The sequence below is a fragment of the Lagenorhynchus albirostris genome, chromosome 17 (assembly GCF_949774975.1).
Source record: "Lagenorhynchus albirostris chromosome 17, mLagAlb1.1, whole genome shotgun sequence".
NCBI lineage: Eukaryota > Metazoa > Chordata > Mammalia > Artiodactyla > Delphinidae > Lagenorhynchus > Lagenorhynchus albirostris.
Window position 1 is genome coordinate 3,842,492 of NC_083111.1, and position 22,767 is coordinate 3,865,258.

Genomic DNA, 22,767 nt, shown 5'->3' on the forward strand with positions numbered 1-22,767 from the left:
CAACAAAAAAACCACTACATATATCAAATCTTTTTAGATGCAGCAAAATTTCCTTTGAAGGAAATAAATTGTCCTAAGCGTACATATTCAAAAAGGAGAATGATTAAAAATAAATAGCCTCATCACTGAGTTCAAGAAGGTAGGATAAAAACAACATTGTAAACTTGAAGAAAGGCGAAGGGAGAAAACAATAGGGAAAAAAGCAGGAAATATATATATATATTTTTTGCGGTATGCGGGCCTCTCACTGTTGTGGCCTCTCCCGTTGTGAAGCACAGGCTCCAGACGCGCAGGCTCAGCGGCCATGGCTCACGGGCTCAGCCGCTCCGCGGCATGTGGGATCTTCCCGGACCGGGGCACGAACCCCTGTCCCCTGCATGGGCAGGCGGACTCTCAACCGCTGCGCCACCAGAGAAGCCCAGGAAATAATTTTTTAAACCTCAGAAATAATAAATAGCATCAGTTAAACCAAAAGCTAGTTCTGTGAAGGAGTTAATAAAGTAGCCATGCCTCGGGTAAGAAGATAAATGGGAGAAACTATATTAATTCATATAAAACGTATGTATAAAAACTCTAATGTACATACATCATATATATTTATATCTGTACATGTGTATGCATGCATGTATGTATAAAAAATACAGAAATTCATATAAACTTGAGTGCAAAATCCTAAATTAAATATTTACCACCTGGGTTTAGTAATGGTGCCAATAATATGTTACGAATAGGTTGGCTCTACTCCAGGAGTCCTGGGTGGTTTAACGTCGGGAAAACCTGTTGAAGATATTACATGAAAGGTCATCTCCTCATACCTGCAGGACCAGAACATGCTGATGAGAGAACCAACAGTTCTGGGCCACACTCTAGGTGACTACTCACCTCTGTTCCAATTTCTCTGTTGAGAAGGAAAAAAGAATGGATTTCATGATATCCTTTGGGGGTTATTTGACAGAAGGGAAAACATGCATTTTAGGACACTCCTTTGTGGGCTCCTGAATCTTCCACATACAGGTCAGCTGCTAGCCTGCAAGAGAGAGCTAAGGAGCTCCAAGTGCAGCCTCCTGTGTGGGTGTTTGGAGATCTATTGAATCTGTCTCCCACAATGAGTAGGGCATTGTGGTGTAGGACTAAAACCCAGTGTTGACATCACTAGAGTTTAGAACAATTCTGTCTCATTTGGTTCACAAGGAGGGCAGCTGAGGTTTTTGAGTTGGTAGAAAACCAGTGTCAAACACAGCCTTCTCCATCCTTCCAAAACCATCTATAACAGGTTCAATAAAATTAAACATCTACTAATGTTAAAAAAAAAAACAACTTAGAAAACTGGGAACAGAAGGGAACGTTCTCGCTTTGATAAGGGTATCTACCAAAACTCTATAGTAAACAATAACAAAAGAAAAGAAAAATTAAAAGAATGTGCATCAGGATAGACGTAAAAACTGTCTTTACTCACAGACAATATGATTCTCTACATAGAAAGTCCAAGGGAATTATATACAAACAAGTAAGAAGGTTTAGATATCACGTTGGCTTTAAGATCAACTACATTCCTATAACCCAGCCAGAAGAAAACACCATAAGGTTATAGGGATAAATCCAACAGAAGATGTGGTGAAGAAAATAAAGCTACTGAAAATGCAAACTTTGCTTAAATATGTGGAGAGCAATATTGTTCATGGATGAGAAAACTTCAGTCATGTTAATCTAAATAATTCATTTTTGTTTCAGTAAAATACCAACAAATCTATAAATCTTTCACTCTTTTCCTCTTTCTCTCTCTTTCCTTCCTTCTCTCCTTCCTTCCTTCCTCTTTCTTTTCATGAAATTTGGTCGGCTAATTCTAGAATTCATGCAAAATAATAGAAGATCAAGAACAGCCAGTGTTGGAGAACATCTGGGAACAGCCCTCCTAGATATCCTTATTCATTACAAAGCTTAGTAATTAAAATCACGTAGTATAGACACAGTCTTAATCGAATAGAACAAGGCGAAATAAAGAACCCAGAAATAAACCTGGGAATATGACAGGGTGGCATCACAAACCAGTGGTTGTGGATGAACTTGTAAAGAGTGGGGCAATTAATTACCAACACTGAAGGGGATTAACTCTGATCTTTACCTAACATCATACACAGAAATAAATTCCAGTTCAGTGAAACTCCAAAATGTGCAAAATCAAACTTTAAAAGTGTTAGAAGGGGCTTCCCTGGTGGCGCAGTGGTTGAGAGTCCGCCTGCCGATGCAGGGGACACGGGTTCGTGCCCCGGTCCGGGAGGATCCCACATGCCGGGGAGCGGCTGGGCCCGTGAGCCGTGGCCGCTGAGCCTGAGCGTCCGGAGCCTATGCTCCGCAATGGGAGAGGCCACGACAATGAGAGGCCCGCATACAGCAAAAAAAAAAAAAAAAGTGTTAAAGAAAATAAAAGTGAATACCTTCATTTTACGGTAAAGAAATTTGATCACAACACAAAGATTTTAAAATTCGACAGTATTAAAATTTTAAATTTCTGTAAAATAAAATACACTATATTTGAATTAAAATATAAGCCCTGAGAGAACGTGCTTACAGTTTGTCCAAATAAAATATTAATATGAAGATTAAACTTACGCAATTCATATGACAAATAAGATCTTAGCACCCAGATAAGAAAGCCATCCCCACCCCCATAGGTACATGGCTAAAGGGCATGAAGAGGTAATTCAAAAACAAACAAAAACAAAAAACAAAAGAAAGCTAACTGGAGGCACAGAGAAATTATGTTTTAGTTTTATAGGGAATTGAGAAAACACGAGGTGCAGAAGGAAAATGAGAGAGGAAAATGAGGGTGATGGGAGAGAAATACGCAAGTAACTGCTGTGATGAACTAGGTCACTGAGGAGAGGAAGTGAGACCAGCGAAACTGGTTAATGGTTAATTAGGGCCGGGATCAAGGAGATTAGTGGTGTGAATGAGCAGATGCTTTGGGAAGAAGGAAGCACCTAGCCCTCAGGGCGAGAGTGAACTCTAACCTTAAGATTGCAGAGGTTTTAAAACTCTGATGATGACTAAGCCCAGAGTTTGTCTGTGTAGGTGGTAAGCAGAGGGGAGAGAGGATCCTCCCGGTTGAGAAGGTCAAGGGGTGGTGGGTGGATCCACCGAATACTGAAATTGCTAGAGCGAGAGACAGATTTGGTATAGACAGTATTACTTAAAATTTTCCATCTCATTTAATCCTGAACGGTGCGATTAGACTGATAGGTATAAAAACCTACGAATTAGTAATGGAAACATAAGAATGCAAAATCTTTTCCTTTTGCAGATCCAACTTAACAAGTAGATTTTTTCTACTTGTTGACCTCTAAGTTAATGTATTGACCTCTAAGTTAATGTAACTAGAAAATTGAATTGAGACAAATTATTATTCTACTTGCTATGAGAATGGAGAAAAATATAAAAATATCAGCTTATTGGAATGAGATAGAATATTGGTAGTAATTCAGCGGCTCTCCCCCTAAGATGAGCGGGTCTCACACATTTTCTCTTCATCCTCTGCAAAGTGCTTGATTACTAATTGATCTCTTTTCCAGTTAGGGGGCTTCTGAAGAAAAATACCTCCAAGAAAAGAACATCACTTTTCTTCCCCTGTCATATATCCTCCTCGTGATAAGGTTATGCGGTTTCCCAAGTTTTGGTTTCCTTCCGTACCCTTTGCACGCTTCTTCTCAGCTACTGGGACTTAAAATCAATTCTAAATCCTTCTCCGTGGCTCTGTGAGCTCACGCAGGCTGAATGCAGAGTATTTAGAAGCTGTCATCACTGGTAGGGCTTCTGGTTCTCCTGTAACATACACTGTCTTCCTCTACAAGCGATCCTGCGTCATCCTACTTGGTTATGTATGTCCTAACAGCTGACAAGCAATGATATGCTTAGTGGAACCTTAAGCTGGGCATGGAAGCTTCTGAAAACACTGTATATCATTGACAGTGGCAATGCTTAAAATTCCCAAGACCTTCTCGTAGCAGAGGAGGTGAGAGTCCCCACCCCAGACTCAAGCTCCTTGAGTTCCAACCCTGGTTTGCCTGCATCCAGCTCTGCACCCCAGGGCAACTTACTCAGAGTCCCCAGGCTTCCATTTCTTCATCTCTGAAAGATTCTTAAAGGCCTCAAATGCAATAGCGTTATTTGAACTATGCCGACATTGCATTTTTAAGAAGTTAAGGAAATCAGTACAAGTTAAGTGCACACAAAAATATTCACAGGCGGCCAAAAAGAGGAGTGAAAGACGTGTTTTAAGTCAGTTGGTGCCCTGCAGCGTCACATCTTCCCTTCAGCATCCCCAATTCGCTTAATTACAGGTGGATGTTTTCGCCCTGGGAGCAGTGCACCCTGGCAGCCTGGAGCAGGTGACATTGAATTCCAGAGTTTGTAGAAAGCTACAGTGTTTGGCAATGTAAAATAATTACCTCTAGGTTGACCATACCACTTTGTCATTATGTTAAATATATTTAGAGACATTTACTGAGGAATTACTATTTTAACTCCCTTCATTATTTTAGATTAATTCCATATTGTTCTCAAGTAATATGCATGTGTTAATTTTTAAAGCAGAATTTAATTTTTCTCTCTCTAAAATAATGAAATAAAAACAATGTATTAAAATAGAACTGCATTCATTGCTATAATTTTATGTCTAATTATTATTATTATTAGTTTTCATTAAGCACTCAGCCCCCTCCCTTTTGAGAAAACCAAAAAAGTAGTAGGGTTTTATGTAGTGTTGTTTCAGCTTCTTACAATAAAGCTCTGTTTCTCAAAGCAAGCTGGGGGGATGGATTCCCAAAAAGTGCATAGATTTCAGGAATCATGTAATTTAGGAGATTTGGGATATACTCTTAGTTAGTTAGTGATAGATTCCCAAACATGGGAATTCTCAATGTCCTTCTTTATCAGAAAGTATCAGTGTTCACTGAAGAAAGAATAGCAGACATTCTTTGAATTCACTTTATTCAAATCAGGAAGGGAGAAACGCGGAGAAAATGGCTGTACTTTTCAAACTGTTTGTTATACTTTCTAGAATCTTGCGCTTGAGACTTGCCTGCATTTAAAATTTTGAGATATGAAAGAATGAAGCCCCGAAGAAACATTTCTTTGCATGTATTTGCTTTTATTTCAATGTAGAAGTGGCTTAGAGAACTGAGATTGGAGACCAGACATGGACTGGCTTATGACCTCAGCATATGCCATTCATTTTGTGTAACTTCGAGATACACTGTTGGCCTCATCCTGCTTGAATATTATAAAACATAAATCAAAATACTTTTTGAACCTACTGAATAGTATTTAGCAAAAATTCCAACTTACCTAGAATCCAAATCTCAACAGTGAATTAAATAACTAATGTTTGAAAAAAAATAGAAGGCTGAGAAACTGAGTTTGTTTTCCACGTTATGTTTTTTTCAGATGTGATATTCTAAAATGCATAGAAACCCTTGAAGTATCTAGTTCATTAGAATATTAAGTCAAAATGTAGTGAAAATATTTAAGAATGACAAATTTAAAAATATCAGTGATAGGAACACACCATGAGTGAGAAGCATACATTGTACCCCCATCTACTCAGCAGTCAAGAAGTTTGTCATATGAATGGATCTTCACCTGCTACTTCATTATGCATCCGCAGGTGAGGAATTCAGAAGAAACAGATTCTCATTTCCCTGGAGAATTACCTTTTGATCACCTCATATATAAAAGACAAATAAATAACTAGCTGGGAGTTTTTTCTTGTTGTGACATGTGACGCTCTCCCCTGCTGTAGCTATCTGCAGTGCAGAGTTCCTCTGCTTTAAGTCTGGTTTGCATATTAGGTATTAATGTAAGAAGGTGTTTGGACAAAAGATTGATTCAATAGTTAGAAGAACTCTGAGACATTACCGTATTGATGCAAACGTCCAGGAACACGGAAGAGGAAAGTGGTATGTGGGTAGAGATTAGCAAAGGATGCTTCTTTTGTAATCCAAGTGCACCTTTTATAATGTTCATCACATCGGAGAATTTTGGTCAGTTTCTCCTGGGTGTGATTTCTTGCCAGTTAAACAATAAACAGAAAGTCTGTTTGTATACGTATCACACGAATCCAGGCTGGATGTTCGCACAAGTTAGTTTAAACCTATTTCATCAAATTGTTTTCTGAGATGTTAATTTTTATTGTAGATACTTCATCTTATAAAATGTTTAAAATTTTCTACCTCCTAATGAAAATGAACTTATTTATATTATACTTAAGATGGAAAACGAATTTCCATGTGTGAGATAAGACATTTTTAGAATTGTTTTAGGGAATGGAGCAAAAGGAGTGAACCGTGTGATGCCAGGTTCACTCCTCTGCCCCAGTTTCTTCCACCATCACGCCTCCCTTGCAGGGTGGAGTGAGAGGAATGGAGACCTACCACGCTCAGCAGGGGACTGGTACACGGAAAGAACCCGCTGGGCCTTACCCCCTTATCTGTCCTCCGCAGCCCCCCAGTTTGCCCACATTTTTGATCCCACCCACACTTCCTTCCTCACCCAACTCTTCACTCCAACCCAGCAGCTTCCGGACGCCTTCTTGAGATACCGCGGTCATTGTCAGTGTGTAACCGAACAGGACCCTGTGGGGCCTTCCAGGGACAGACCCCTTCTGCTGTAGCTCCTCTCTCAAGTACCTGGATAAGAGTATCTGATGCACATTTCCTGAGTTGCTTTACAGATGTCAAACCCCCCCAGCAAATGGAAGAGGTTAACTACTTGACACCTTGAGCACGCAGCCCCAGGCCTCCTGGAGCCTAAGGACTGATAATGTTACCTGTGACACCGCCCTGCGACCTCACCATCAGCCAATCAGAGAATTGTGCACAAGCTGATCTCGTACTCTGCGACACCCCCTCCCTCACCTGGCTTTTAAAAGTGCTTTGCCGAAACCCTTCGGGGAGCTTGGGGCTTTTAGGGCATGAGCCACCCATCTCCCTGCACGGCCTTGCAATAAAGCTTTCTCTGCTCCAAACTCCAGCATTCCCGTTTGTTTGGCCTCGCTCTGCGTCGGGCACACGGGCTTGCGCTCACAAGTGCTACTCCCATCTCTCCAGTGTCCGTTCTCCTCTCTGCTGTCCAGAATGCACCCATCCCTCCTGGCTTCTACAAGCCCCACTCCCTCTACAAGCCCTTCCTTGCACCCCCTGCAATGCCCATTCCATGCTTCCCTGAGCTCCAATAACACAGTGTCTTCACCACTCATTTTGACACTTGAATTTTGTAATGAGTTACAAGGTCCTTTGAGCCCAGCAATATTCTATGATGCAATATGGGGGGAACATCTTTTCCACAACAACCTTTCCTCCGCATTGTCTATGATAAGCAACATTTACACATGTGAATAATGATTATTTCAAAGCTTAGGAGTAAATAGTCATCCAGCTTTGAATAATGGAGAGACAACAGTAAGCCGGGTCTAAACATCCCTCTGCTGAGGATGCGTGACTATGTTGGAATGAGAGGCAAACCTGCTGCACAGAAAGTTAAAAATCTGAAAAATGACCCAGGGAATTCCAGTTTCGGGTTCCACATGTCAGGAGCCCGGAAGTCATCATTCTGTCTTAACAAGTACAAAGTTGAACAAACTGAAAAATAAATAACAGTTCTTAGATCTGTAAGAGAAGGGAAGCCACAGGCAAATGGCTGTTTCCCTAATTAAAGAGACCAACAAGCAAAACCAGAGAATTGCAGTTTACCAACGCAGCAACACAGGAGCTGAAATTCCACGAAAACCAGCGCTGAGTAGGAAAAGCTAAACTATAATCGATGGATTGCTGGCAGCTCAGAGTGGACAATTCCACTGGAAATCTGGAGTGGAGTCTTGGGGGGGGGTCCCACATTTTTGTGAGTTTTACCTCCAGGAACTTGACCAAATTCCCACAGAAGATATCAGGGGCAAATCCCCTTGTATTTCCCGCACGGAAAAGGGAAAAGGAATTATTCTGAAACACACCAGAGCACTTAAGAAGATCAACTCTCAGGAAAAACTATTTCACCAGAGCCTGCATGTGCCGGTTTTATCAGAGCCCGCGTAACTGACCTGACAGAAGGGAAATGACCAACTCCAGCCAGCTCTAGCCATCCTGTCCCATTTAAGAGAAGGGAGGCAACAACTAAGAAACACTTGTGAAGTTCACCCAATTAAAAAATGGTTCAAAGGAGTTCCTAAGATGGTGAAGTAGAAAGACCCCGAGCTATTTGAGACAACATGGATGGACCCGGAGAGTATTAAACTTAGGGAAATAAGCTAGATAGAGAAAGACAAATACTGTATGAAGTTACTTATATGTGTAATCTAATAAATAAAATGAAAAAAAATGAATATAACAAAACAGAAACAGACTCACAGATATAGAGTACAAACTAATGGCTACCAGTGGGGAGAGGGGAGGGGGGAGCGGAACGATAAAGGTAGGGGATTAAGAGGTACAAACTACCATGTATAAAATAAATAAGCTACAGGATATATTGTGCAGCACAGGGAATATAGCCAATCTTTTAAAATAGCCATAGATGGAGTATAATCTATAAAAATTTTGAATCACTGTTGTACACCTGAAACTAAAACAACATTGTAAATCAACTATTCCAGAATTTAAAAAAATGGGCCCAGACCTTAACAGACACTTCAGCAAAGAAGATAGATGGTAAGTAAGCGTACGAAAAGATGCTGCACATCATAGGTCCTCAGGAAATGCAAATTAAAATAACAATGAGATACCACTACGGACCTATTAGGATGATCAAAATTCAAAATGCTGACAACATCAGATACAGGTGAGGATGTGAAACGACAGGACTCTCCTACATTGCTGGTGGGAGTGCTAAATGGTGCAGCCACTCTGCAAGACACCTTGACAGCTTCTTATAAAACCAGACATAATTTTACCATGCAGTCCAGCTACGGTGCTCTTTAATATTTAATCAAAGGATTTGAAAACGTAGAGCCACACAGATACCTACACATGAGTGTTTATACCATTTGTAATTGCCAAAACTTGGAAGCAACCAAGATGTCTTCCAGTTGGTGAACTAATAAAGGAACGAGTACATCCAGACAATGGCATATTAGTTAGCACTCAAAAAAAGAACTATCAAGCCATAAAAACACATGGAGGAAACTTAAATGTTTCTAAGTGAAAGCCTTATTGCTAATCTATAATTCATATTATTAATCTGCAAGGTTGCCTACTGTATGATTCCAGCTATATGACATTTTGGAAAAGGCAAATAGAAACATTAAAAAGATAAGTGTTTGCCAGGCATAAGTGGGGAGGAAGGTAGAACACAGGGAATTTTCAGGGCAGTGAAATTACTATGTATTTTACTACATTGTTGAAAACATGTCATTATACATTTGTCCAAACTCATAAAATGTACAGCACCAAGGGTGAACCCTATGTAAATGATGAACTTTGTGTGATACGGATGTGTCAATGTAGCTCATCAGTTGTAGCAAATATACCATCTGGTAGGAGTCGTTAATGATGGGAAAGGGTCTGCATGTGTAGGGGTAGGGGTTATATGGGAAATCTCTGTACCTTCCTCTGAGTTTTTCCAAGAACCTAAAACTGATATTAAAAAAATAAAGTTGCGTAAGAAGTGACCCATGTTTGGTAGGTTTACTTTTTAAAGTATTAATTTTAATCACATTAGCTTTTTAAAGAAAATATGAAAGAGTTGACTGAAACAGAATAAGGAAGCATGACATTAGATCTCATTCCAAGCTTGTCTGATGGGCTGTTCTAAGCCAGGCAGATGAAAAAGTAACATAATCAAGAGATGCGGAGGGAAGTCTGCGGTCAGAGGAACATTTGAAATTACTTCTCAGGCACTTGGGTACGTAGCAAAACCCAGAATTGTCTAAGCCAACTTATTTTGCCACATCCTGCCAAATCCCAAATGCCACAGAATCTTGGCAGACTCCTTGATAATTCAGTCTAGCTGCTCTAAATCATTTTCCAGAGACTGGGCTTTGTGATGTTACAAGCAACAGTATCTAAAGGAAGCAAAACTGCTCACATACCAACCTATTTTAGAAAAATGCCAACAACTGAATATGCTTTAAATCCTACTGTGGAGAGTTTCTTGATCGTGATGCTGTTCTATTGGATTTCTCTTTCTTTTTCTTTTCTTTTTTTCCCCGTCATTTTACAGGTGCATGTTGAGGGCATAGTGCTATAATTAAAGTTTCCCGTCTATTACCTGGCCTATGTTTCAAGAGAGGATTTAGGCTATACAAGGCACTGTTTCGTATTAAATATTCATTTGATACACTTAAATGTATCACACGACTAACAGTGAAACATATAACTAACATCAAAGCTTCTGAGTAGTGCCGGGCACTTCACTCTTATTTCTTATAGACAATGAAATGAAGGTAATTTCTCTAGTCCACGTAACAGATCTTCATGTAGATGAAACATTATTTTCATAGGTAAGGGGTTAAACATAAATAATGTAGAAAGTTGCAATTTTTATATTGGACCAAATCTTTAAAAGATACGATTTAGTAATTTTAGAGTTAATTTGGAAATGTCATGCCAACTTGGGAACTAATATTTGTGTTTTTTTTCTGAAAAAAATTTATTGTCCTCAGTTAAGTGGCTTAATTTACTTCCAGACAGCAGAACTCAGGTGAAACCACCAATATACACCTTCCTTTAGACTATTTTCCAGAGAAAGGAACGTGGACCCCTTTGAGAGTAGCCCATTCCATTTTTTTTTTTTTTTAAGAAGATGTTGGGGGTAGGAGTTTTTATTTATTTATTTATTTTTGCTGTGTTGGGTCTTCGTTTCTGTGCGAGGACTTTCTCTAGTTGCGGCAAGCGGGGGCCACTCTTCATCGCGGTGCGCGGGCCTCTCACTATCGCGGCCTCTCTTGTTGCGGAGCACAGCCTCCAGACGCGCAGGCTCAGTAGTTGTGGCTCACGGGCCCAGCCGCTCCGCGGCATGTGGGATCTTTCCGGACAAGGGCTCGAACCCGTGTTCCCTGCATTAGCAGGCAGATTCTCAACCACTGTGCCACCAGGGAAGCCCCTAGCGCATTCCATTTTGAGGACCAGGAACAAATCCAGAGAATCCAGGAATATTTTATTTTTGCAAGTAAGCAAAGATACTTTAAGAAATTGTCTAGGATAATGTTGAAGGGACGAAGAGTCATCTTAAAGCTGCTACTAGTAGCTAAGTTGTGAATACTTGAACATCAGTAAGAAAAGGTTATTATCATTATATAAGAAGTTGAGTCTGTGCCTGTGAATGATATTCAAAGAGAGAAAAGTTAAAAATAAAGTATATAAGAGCTACTTTTACTACAAGTAAAGGACATATCATAGGACATTTATTTTAATGAACTTTGAGTGAGTACTGATGCATCTGAGTATTCGATTTTTTTTCTATCAAGTATATATTGACTTATAAAGTATTATGTGTTCTTTCTTTGTAAGAAGAGATGGCATGATATCGGAAAGTTTGAGTAAGCTGACTAGTTCTAGGAAAAGCAGGAATTGTCCTGAGAATAAAAGAACGAATGAGCACTGCTGGTCATTACCATTGCAGGGTGGAAGGGGTCCCACTGGGAGTGGGAAACTGATAGATTAGCCACATGTTGATATAAGAAACTAAACAAATAATTCACTGTAGAAATACTCTCTTTCTCTCTGTCATCTCCTGGGGGATAAAAGCTCAGAATAATGCCACTAATTATAACAAAATACTTATTAGACATATATATAATTTTGCAGAATTGCTAACAGGTCAGGTCAACATAAGATATTGATGTGGCAATGGATTATAAAACCTGAAAGCACATCATTTTGGAGAAAGGCTACATTTAACAGAAACTAAAACCTGTTGGAAGACATGAGCTTTAAAAATTCCGTGGAAGTAACCACTGAAGCTTATCTATGAAATGGGGATCCAGCAGGAAGACCTGAAAGAAGGTAGAGAACTTGCAAACTCAGCTCGACTGGTAAGATTACTGAAAACTGAGGAAGGTCCAGAAACTTTACAGTCCTGAGACGGCACAGGAATATCGAGGGGCAGGATATTGTAGCAGATCCTGCAAGGAATAGAGCATCACGATTCCAAGCCTGAAGTGAGGGGGGCCAGCCAGTCGTTCACGTCACCTCCAGGAGTCCCTGGTCCCCTCTCTTGTGTCCTTTGATCAGAAGCCTTTCTGAGTTCTTCAGGAGACATAGGTTTTCCAGCTGCTACTCCCCAGACAGACTTCTTGTAGAATAGCTATCTTAGACAATTTTGGAATTTAGGAAAACAGGCAAAACAGGGTTCCTTGCGTCTGGAGAAATCCTGAGTCATGTGTCATAGCTTCCCACCTCCTAACCCAGCTGGCTTGTACCCCTTCCAGAAAGATAAGTGTGGAAGGGCAACGGACTGTAAAATTAGAGGCCCCATTCGGGCAATGGGGTACCATTTCCAGCACCTCTGTAGGCACCGACGATGCCTCGGAGACTCACTTTCCTCATCGGCAAAATGGGTCTGCTTACATTTTACAGGATTATTGTAAGATTAAGGAGAGAATGCATTGGGGCTCCCTGGCATTCTAGAAGCGGTGGTAGAATCAGAACAGGTTCTCCACACTCTGCAGTGGGCGGTCCCGGGAACAGCCCTGGGAAGGGCCTGGCTCAGGAGACTGGGATCAGAAGCCACGCCAACCGCTCTGTCTTCTCCCATCCTTCCTCTAGTCCCAAATTCTTACCACTGTTCTTCTAAAAAAATGTTCCCCATAGTTACCATTTCTGGCTTCTCTTTACCCACCCATATTTCCTATTAGAAAGTTAGGCAGGGACTTCCCTCATGGTGCAGTAGTTAAGAATCCACCTGCCAATGCAGGGGACACGGGTTCGAGCCCTGGTCCAGGAAGATCCCACATGCCACGGAGCAACTAAGCCCTTGCGCCGCAACTACTGAGCCTGAGCTCTAGAGCCTGCGAGCTACCACTACTGAGTCGACGTGCCACAACTACGGAAGCCCGTGTGCCTAGAGCCCGTGCTCCGCAACAAGGGAAGCCACTGCAATGAGAAGCCTGTGCACCGCAACGAAGAGCAGCCCCCGCTCGCTGCAACTAGAGAAAGCCCGCGCGCAGCAATGAAGACCCAATGTAGCCAAAAATAAATAAGTAAATAAATTTATTAAAAAAAAGAAAGTTAGGCATATTACTATTATAATAGTACTACCAGTGATGATTATCATTTATTTATTGAGTACTTACTATGTGCCAGGAATGGTGATAGATGCTTACAAATGTTATTTTATTTCATTCAAAATTATCACAAGATAAGTAGGATTCTTCTCATTTTGTACATGGGGCAAGTGAGAGAAGGGACACTGAATAAGTTTTAAAGTGTCAAAAGGCTGTGTAATGACCAAACTGAGTTTCTAACCCCACTCTGACTCCAAAACACTTGTTTTTGCTGCTGTAACTACAGTTTCCCCCCAAGGACCAAGGTGTGCAGACATGGCAACACAGCCTTTTTCAAATTGTAGGTCAAAGCCACTGTAGTGAAATAAAATAATAAACTTGCTACAGTGCATCGCACATAGTGTAATAATATTTTATAAAAACGGTATTCATTCATAGTGTGCGAGTACAAGTAGGGCCACAATATAAAACATATTCTCATTGTTGTCATATCAGAAAGTGTTTGAAAGTCCCTCTTGTTGTATTTACCAGCAATACCAGTGAGTCCCCAAAGAAGAATATATACAACCAAAGGGTTGTAACATGATCCAATGGGTTATTTAGGAAGGAAACATTAGAATCTCTATTTTTTTCTATTTGTTTTTAGTGTAAAAAAATAAGAAAAGAAATGGTGTTTTTTGGCCATGTTACAGGTATAAATAAATGGAAAGTTGACAAGAAGTCATGAAAAAAAAAAACAAACCCAGAAACCCAATTATCAAGAAGACTGTTCAGAATATGGATTTATACTCACTGTCTTTAACATAAAATTTTTCTTAAAGTCTATGTGGTACCTTTAGATATGAGCAAAAAGTAGAATGAAGCCGTGGCACAAAGATGTTCAAGGCATTTAAAAACTGAACAAATAGATTATAAAAAAAGGTCTACCTATTTTTACCAAGTATAAATTATTTAACACACAATCCGTATTTTATAAAACTTCACCAAACCTTATGCTAAAGGTTTAAAAGTTTGAGATTTTCTTTTTAACTAATAGCTGAAACAAAAAGCAACACAATGTTGGAGAAACATTTGTTCTCCCTATTGTAGCAATAAAAGTGGCCAAAGTAACAAATGGCTAACAAAATGAAAACAAACTAAGTATTCCTTTGTGAGCAAATACTCATATAACTGGAAGACACATAGAAAATATTGCTTTAAAGTTGAAGAAGTGTATACTAGAATAAATTATGCAGTTTTGCACAAGTGCTAACTATACAGTTAGTTGGAAGTAAACATGTTTCTAATGTGTTATAGTTGTGATGTTCAATGAAGCAACTATGGAAAGCAAATCCACTTTTTTCTGGATCACTAAAGGAAAGAGGTACCAGAGAAGATATAAGAAGTGAATGATATTTTTAATAAAAATTATATTCTGTGGAAATGATGTATAAGTATAATCATTAATGAAGTGATTGCTCTGACTGGAATAATAGAGGATCTCAGGATAAGGTTACAGAGCTAAAGCCTCTTATATTTATTCACTAACTTTTCATAGTCAGGTTATTGTAGCAAAGAAGCTGAAAGCAGGAATGTACAAAGTTCTACAGGACAACATCCATATCTGTATAATTAAACTTTAAAACCTTTAAAAATACAATATTTTGTAATGAAATAGGGAGTGATCGCTAAATATTTTTAACACACGACTCATTACTTCATGAAGTACTTAAAAGAGTTATTGAACTTAAAAATGTTAACCTTATTCTTTTATTAAAAAATGGGGGCTTCCCTGGTGGCCTAGTGGTTAAAAATCTGCCTGTCAATGCAGGGGACACGGGTTTGAGCCCTGGTCCGGGAAGATCCCACATGCCACAGAGCAACTAAGCCCACGAGCCACAACTACTGAGCTTGCAAGCCACAACTATTGAAGCCCACGAGCCTAGAGCCCGTGCTCCACAACAAGAGAAGCTACTGCAATGAGAAGCCTGTGCACCACAATGAAGAGTAGCCCCTGCTCGCTGCAACTAGAGAAAGCCCGCGCAAGGCAACAAAGACCCAACACAGCCAAAAATAAATTAAAAAATAAATTGTTTTTAAATGGCATTGCAAACTTGCAGACATTTTCTATGTTGTTATTGACTAGTATTATGCTACCAAGCACAAATTTTAAAAAATGCATTTAATCACTCTCTAAAGATTAAAGTGACTTTAAAAAAAAGAGTATACATTTTCACTGATTTTCAAAAGAACCATGCCATAGACAGAGAATTTTGAAAGTGGCTATCTGGAAATATTTCCTCCATTATGATACTAGTTGCTGGAAACAACATATGTGCTACCTATAAAAATATTTGTGAATATAAACTTTAACAATTTGGAAACATATTTTTCTCATCTCTATAAAAACTCCAAATGAATAGTTTTTCTTTTGGTACACGGGCCTCTCACTGTTGTGGCCTCTCCCATTGCGGAGCACAGGCTCCGGACGCGCAGGCTCAGTGGCCATGGCTCACGGGCCCAGCCGCTCCGCTGCATGTGGGATCTTCCCGGACCGGGGCACGAACCCACGTCCCCTGCATCGGCAGGCAGACTCTCAGCCACTGCACCACCAGGGAAGCCCTAGTATCTATAATTTAATAGTAAAAAATAAATTTAAATATAATAACTTTTGTGACAATAACAAATGGAATAAACTATAGTTTTTGGAGTTTCTTAATAGCTACCTCTTTTGAAAATTACAACCCACTGCTCCTAACTCAAAATATTGTTCGATTGAAACAATGACTTTGTCACAGGTGAGTAATTTATTCTGCTTTCATGGTTAATTTCAGAAATTGCAGAGTTTCATACTTCTTACTGTGAATTTAATATGAGTGTAGGTTTAATTGTTTTTAAACTTTGACCTATGTTCTTGGATTACTGTGAATGAGAATTCCAATATTTATTTGGTAATGTTTCACTTAAGTTAACCATTTTAAGACTATGCAGATTTGAAATTTTTTATATTATCAACAATTATACTGTAGAAATCAATCCCTGCATACTGAGAAATATTTAAAAACAAAGAAGGTAAGCATGATGTATAAAACATTGCTTTAATAATAAAGTTATAATGGAAAATATGATGAGAATTTACTCAAAACAATGACTGATTGTGTCTATTTTCGTCTAATTATTATCCCCAAATCTGGGGATTATGAAGAGCTTCCATTTGAATTATGTTGTAGGGAAAAAGGTGAACAAAATTCACATATGCTAGATTTGTCTAAGTGAAGCATCGTTAAGCCTGAAAAATCAGTTGTTGTTTTATTGGTTTAAAAAAGAGAAACACAGCTTTAGGGGCACAAATGAGGTTAGTTATACAACTCTATTATCTGTCTGTTTGAGGCTCGCTTGGAGAAGCTGAAGTTATGCAGAAGAATTGACCATGGTTGAGTGTCCTCTCTTCATTCCACATGCCCTCTTTCCACGGGCTCTGTGACTAGCAAACTCCATCCTGGACAGCAGATAGGGGTGGTGAGAGAAGCTGGAGAAGGAGCCATTTCCATCCGTGTCCCTGTGGTCCTTGGTGGTCCTGGGATGCTGCAGTGCTTGGTAATCAAAGGTTGAACCTCCTGTTCCTCCCTTCCACCCGGTCTCTTCACATCACCCACACATTCATCCAAGTGTCCACCAACACACGTGCAAGGGGGATGGACACTTAGAGTGATTTTCTGAGTAAATTAGCTTAAAAACACTACACTAAAGCATCCAATTTTAATTGGAAACTTAAAAAAACAGATTTTAAAAAGGTAAAATAAGAATCTAATATACTACGAACATTTTCTTTCAGAATTTAAAATTGTTTCGATAGGACCACGACAGAATAAGCCCAAGGTTAAGAGATGGATCCTCCGTATCATTTTACAATTACTGCGTAAGAATTATGTTCAGGTTTTCCACAGTATTTGTGGAGTCTGACAAATCAGATTCAACGAATCCAATAATTGTTACTAAACATCCCACATCGCCTCTCCGCCTTAAAGATCACCTGTTTTATTACCTCTGCTATTCCTCTTATGTCCTGACTAGGAGGGACCTATATTACGTTTCTCACCAAATCGAATTTAACTTTCTGCTCCTTCAGAGCCTCCTTTTTACTGGTGTCAATTTTTGTGCTGAAAATGGTCACAGGATGCTGAGCTATGATCCCCTTGGTGTCAAGGTGGCTTGGGGCCAAAGTCTCTGGGCTGGTGCTGTGCAGGTATGAGCAGTGATGTGCGTTTGTTCCCATGTGCCGCTGCACAAATTATGACGTGCTCTATCTGGGAAAGATGCCCAGAATCATTGTCCTAGGCACCCTTGGCCCCACCGCTCTGGAGCTCAGTCCGTTGGATTCTCACTCCATCTCAGGTGCTCAGGGTCTGCACTGCATTCTCCCCCTCCCGTCACAGCATGGTCAGGACTTCTCGGTCTAGTATCCCACACATGGAAGCTGCTACCTCTCTAACTTCATAAATTACTAACAACAGCAAGGAGAGAGAAAAACAGAATGAAAACCCCCATCTTCAGTTAAATTGGGAGACTGTAAATTCAAACGACATTAATTGAGGAAGGTTGACCATAAGCAGAAAGGGAGACCAGCAGAGGTTGTGAGAGAAGATGCTCGAGGTTGAGGATCTCGGACAGAATTCCCTGAGCACTGTTTTCCCCCTGATTTTCCAAAGCAGGTATCATATTCTAAAAGAAAAAAAAAAAAAACCAAACAAACAGCTAAAACCAAATATATCTGATGTTCAAGGCAGTGGGAACATGGGGCTGAACAGGCTGTGGGATCTTTCTGGGATTTGTTTTGGCAAGCGGGATTGAAGGAGACTGAGGCAGATGCGCCATGTTTGTAGGAAGCAGTGTGCTGTTGAGGCAGAGCACAGGAGAAGCTGCATGGGGAGCAGCAATGCCACGGCTGGGCTTGGTGGCCAGGATGCCTCATCCACTCAGGGTGGTCTGTGTTGTGAGGAACGTCATTGGGTACCAAGGAGATTTCCTGAGAGACTTAAAATTAAGAGCCTTAAAAGCCTTTCCTCATGGACCTCCGTGCTACTGGCCCAGGAAAAACTTTCCGCTTCAAAATTCTTCCACTCTGAATAGATTGCACCAAAAGATATTGTTTTTTAAAGGAAGAGAAGAGAAATAGGAAAAACAAACTGAAGGTGAAGAACACTTAGAAAAATGTTGGAAGAGACAGTGAAAATTTAGCCCAGACGTATTTTTATGAATTCAAAAACTTGATGAAGCAAATCTTTTATAAAACGGACTTCAAAGCAAAGATGGATTACAGCACCTTAAATGGCTTCTGGAGGAAGGGAACTGCTGTTCTTCTATGACCAGGAAGCCACCCAAGCCAAGCTTCTGCTCCCGGGTCCAGGTCTAGGCCTGCGCTGTGGTCCCCACCCACAGAACAGATACCCTGTCCTTTCCAACACTCACGGCGCTGTTCACTGGACCTGCAGCTGCTGCAGAAAATCCACACACTAGCACCACGCTTGCCAGCAGAAACAGCAAAGTGAACTTCCATCTGACCTCTGCCTCCGAGAGCTCATCTGGTTTGTCAAACTGAGTCACATCTGGAGCCCTGGCTACAAAGCAGTCTGCAAAACAGAGCCTTTAGCGTTGAGTCTCTGCCACACAGGGAAACAGCCACTGGGAAAGCGGGTGTGGCCAGCCTACCACGCCCATCAGAAAACACTTAGAGGGAACACTAGGTAAATCAGGAAATACATCAGCAAATATAATTGATGAAACAGGGGTGGTGCAAGAGAGGAGGAAGTTGATGTCATTAAATACTATGATTTCATCTTGGCGCACATTAGGTCATGGAGATCTAACACAGTGCTTTTTCATATCGGGGGCCACATAGAAAATAATATTTACATACCAAGTGCAGAGTATAGGTGAACCCCTCCCTTTCACACCATTACTGATGACACACCTGTAAGCCACCATATAACATGCTGTGAAATTCCCATTGAGAAGCTCTGGTCTGCAGAATACGAGAATTAAGTGGGAAGTGCTCTTTGTGAATTTTCATCCAGTTTATAAGTTAAAACACCCTAGGTACTTATTTTATACCTACACTTTGACGTGTGTAAGGTGACGTATATATACACATATTCACTAAGTATTACTTGCAATGGCAAAAGCTTGGAACCAATTTTTATTTATCTAGTAAATATGTGACCAGTACATATATAAATATACATTTATATAATTTACATAGTAAATATTTAATTATGTAGCTAATATAGAAATATAAAAACCAGTAAAATAAGTTACGATATATCCATAATATAGATAAGAACGTGCAGTAATTAAAGGTAAGAAACAGCTTTCTGTGCACCGATACAGAATGGTCTCCGAGATGCACACGAAGTAAAATCAGCAATGAAATTAATTTGTGTAAAAACAAAAGACTTATCAGAGCGTACGGGTGTCTGTGTATGTTTGGAGTCTGTGCTGGCGATCTTCCGTCTGCCTCTGCAGATCTGCTCTCCGCCCTTCTCTGCCCTGTGGTCTGTTCTGCGGGCTTGACTGTGTCATCAGTGAGCTCTCCTGCCCTGTGGCCCCCTCTTGGCCCCCTCAAATAGAGAGCACTGAGCAGAGATTGGAGGCAAGGAGGAGAGGGAACCCAAGGTCTTTTCTGCCCCACATGGGGATGACAGTGGATTGGTTGTAGGGATTTACGGCTGCTTATTTAACTCGCAGATCTGAGCCAGCTCTTGGACATGAAGCCTTTGGATCAGAGGTCCAGCTGAGCTAGGACTCTGTATATGGTGATTCTTCCCCCAAGCCCTCTCTAGAGGGACCTTGGCCATTTATCAGGGTGACTGTCCCAGTAAGTAGAAAATATGCACATTTTCTAGGGATTATTATTACTGGATTTAAATTGTTGCTATTACCCAGAGACTAAAAGTACCCCTGCAGTACAGTGGTCAAAATTGCAGCATATGGAAGTTGAGTGACGGAGGGAGTGCGGGCTGAATCAATCTCAGAGTCCAGCAGGAGGGTGGACCCGTCCTGTGGCTACTTCCCCAGCCCCCCGAATGTATAATAGGAATAGATGTACTTAGCAACAACATAGTTTACAGAATAGTAAACCAAAGGCAATACCACATTCCTAAGGAAATGACAGAGTTTTTGCTGCCATCAACAAACTGAGAGGTGCAGGAATAGTTATTCCTTCCGTATCTCCATTTAATTTGTTTTTTCAGACAATAAAAAGCCGGATGGATGGCAGAAAGCATCTATATTGCTGCCAACCTAATCAGGTGATGATGCAATCCCATCTGTGGTTCCAGGTGTTGTATCTTTATTGCAGAAATAGATACAGCCCCTGACACCTATTTACTATCAAACATTGTGTTTCCCCCCGATATCAGCATAGATAACCGGAAACAGTTTGTCTTCACGAGGCAAAGATAAGAGGAAGGGCTTCATCAACCCCTCTGCTTGCTCTGTCACAACCCAGCCTAAAGCTGTGCTGGCCGGTTTGGTAGCTACCAGCCACATGTGGAGACTGACCACTAGTCATGCAGCTGGTACAGAGATGTTCCATGAGAATAAAATCTATACCAGATTGTCAAGACTTAGCATAAAAAATGTAAAATATGGGGCTTCCCTGGTGGCGCAGTGGTTGAGAGTCTGTCTGCCAATGCAGGGAACACGGGTTCGTGTCCCGGTCCGGGAAGATCCCACATGCCGTGGAGTGGCTGGGCCCGTGAGCCGTGGCCGCTGAGCCTGTGCTCCCCGACGGGAGAGGCCACAGCAGTGAGAGGACTGCGTACCGCAAAAAAAAATAAAATAAAATAAAATAGAGGTCCATTAAGTTGATGAAATGAACATAACTGGACCCAGTAAGAAGGAAGTAGGGCACATCCTGGCTGCCTTAGTGAGTTTATGTTGCCAAAGAGTAAACAGTTCAGGGACCTGCCACGCCAGAGGAGAGTCTAGGCTTCCAGGGATCTTTGATACGTTGGAATATCTCTTCTAAAGTGAGGGATGTATTGCTTTGCTGCACCTTGTATTTCACACTATATATAAAGAAATACAATATTTGGTGACCCTGCTTGGATTTTAGAGGCAACATATCCTGAAGAATGATTTCTATGTGTCACGGTGTGTTCTTTCCCTTTAAAATATCTGCTAACCAACAGGCTCACTCCTTTAATACCAGCAATTTCCTAAACAAAAACAACTTTTTATTCACCTGCATAAAATACTAGGTTTTGGGGAACAACCGGAGGAAAACCCAAAGCCACCACAGTAGCTTCAAAGGCATCGTTTGTAATATTCCCTCAAATTACCTTGTCTGGCTCCTAGACTGATCTGCCTTTGAAATAACAGAAGTAAACACTTACTACGGCTGGAAATGGAAACAACCATAATTTCTCGCTTCTTTGTATGTAGTGACTGTGTATAGTATTCTACTGCAACACACAAGTCAAATGCTTGCAATAAAATATTACGTTTGTCTTGTACAGAGCAGCTAGCTAAAGGCGAACAGTCACCAAGCTTGGACCCTCGAGCTGTCGTTTGAGGAGCTAAGGACGCCCATCCCAAAGGGTCTGCAGAGCCTGGATCTACTTGCCTCCTATGGGGTGGGTCGTACACAGCACAGGTGCCAGGAGATCTCCTTTCCGGCTTTGCTACTGAACACATGTGTGAGCTTGGGCAGGTCAATCAACCACACTGAACTTGACATTCTTTACCTGTGGCATAAGAGCTAAAAATACCTGCCTTACAGGCATGCGAATGACCACGTGAGGCAACTGCAAATAATTCGGTATGACTAGATCATCTGTGGGATGTGGGGAGTGGGGAGCAAGGAATACAGAACGGAAGACAGGGTCCTGCTGACAGACGGCCCAGAAACCACGCCAGGGACCTACGCCTCTATCCTGCAGCGTTTGCATTAGTCAGACATTTGTAATTGAACTCTATATTTTTGTTTTCATACCTCATTCTCAACTGATCTTTTTATTTCTTTTTTACATCCCCAAGCAGGCAGCATCTTTAGGTATCCTTTATTTCAAAGGGCCCGTTTCAATTAGCATATGTCCCCTCTTGTGAAGGCACCCCTGGATAACATTACAACCAAGGAAAGAAACCACGAGGAAGCAAAATTTAAACAAACGTAGTCCAAAATAAAAATAGGAACTCTGGGATGAATAATGCCTAAAAGACATCTGATCAGATTCATCACATGAATCAGCAGAAGTCCAAAATGGACATTTCGCCCTCTAGACATGCCCTGTAGCATATAATGGCCTCTAGTCACATGTGACTATTGACCACTTGCTGTATGGCTAGTCCAGATTGAGTTGTGCTGGAAGTACAAAGTATACCACAGATTTCAAACACTTAATATGAAAAAAAAGTAAAATCCTTAAGTAGTATTTTTATACTGATTATAAGTCGAATAATATTTTAGAACAGTGTTAAATGCATTATTAGAATTGATCTCACTGTTTTCTCTTCCTTTTTTAACGAGGCTACTGGAAAATATAAACCTGCCAATGTGGCAAACATCCATCCATTTC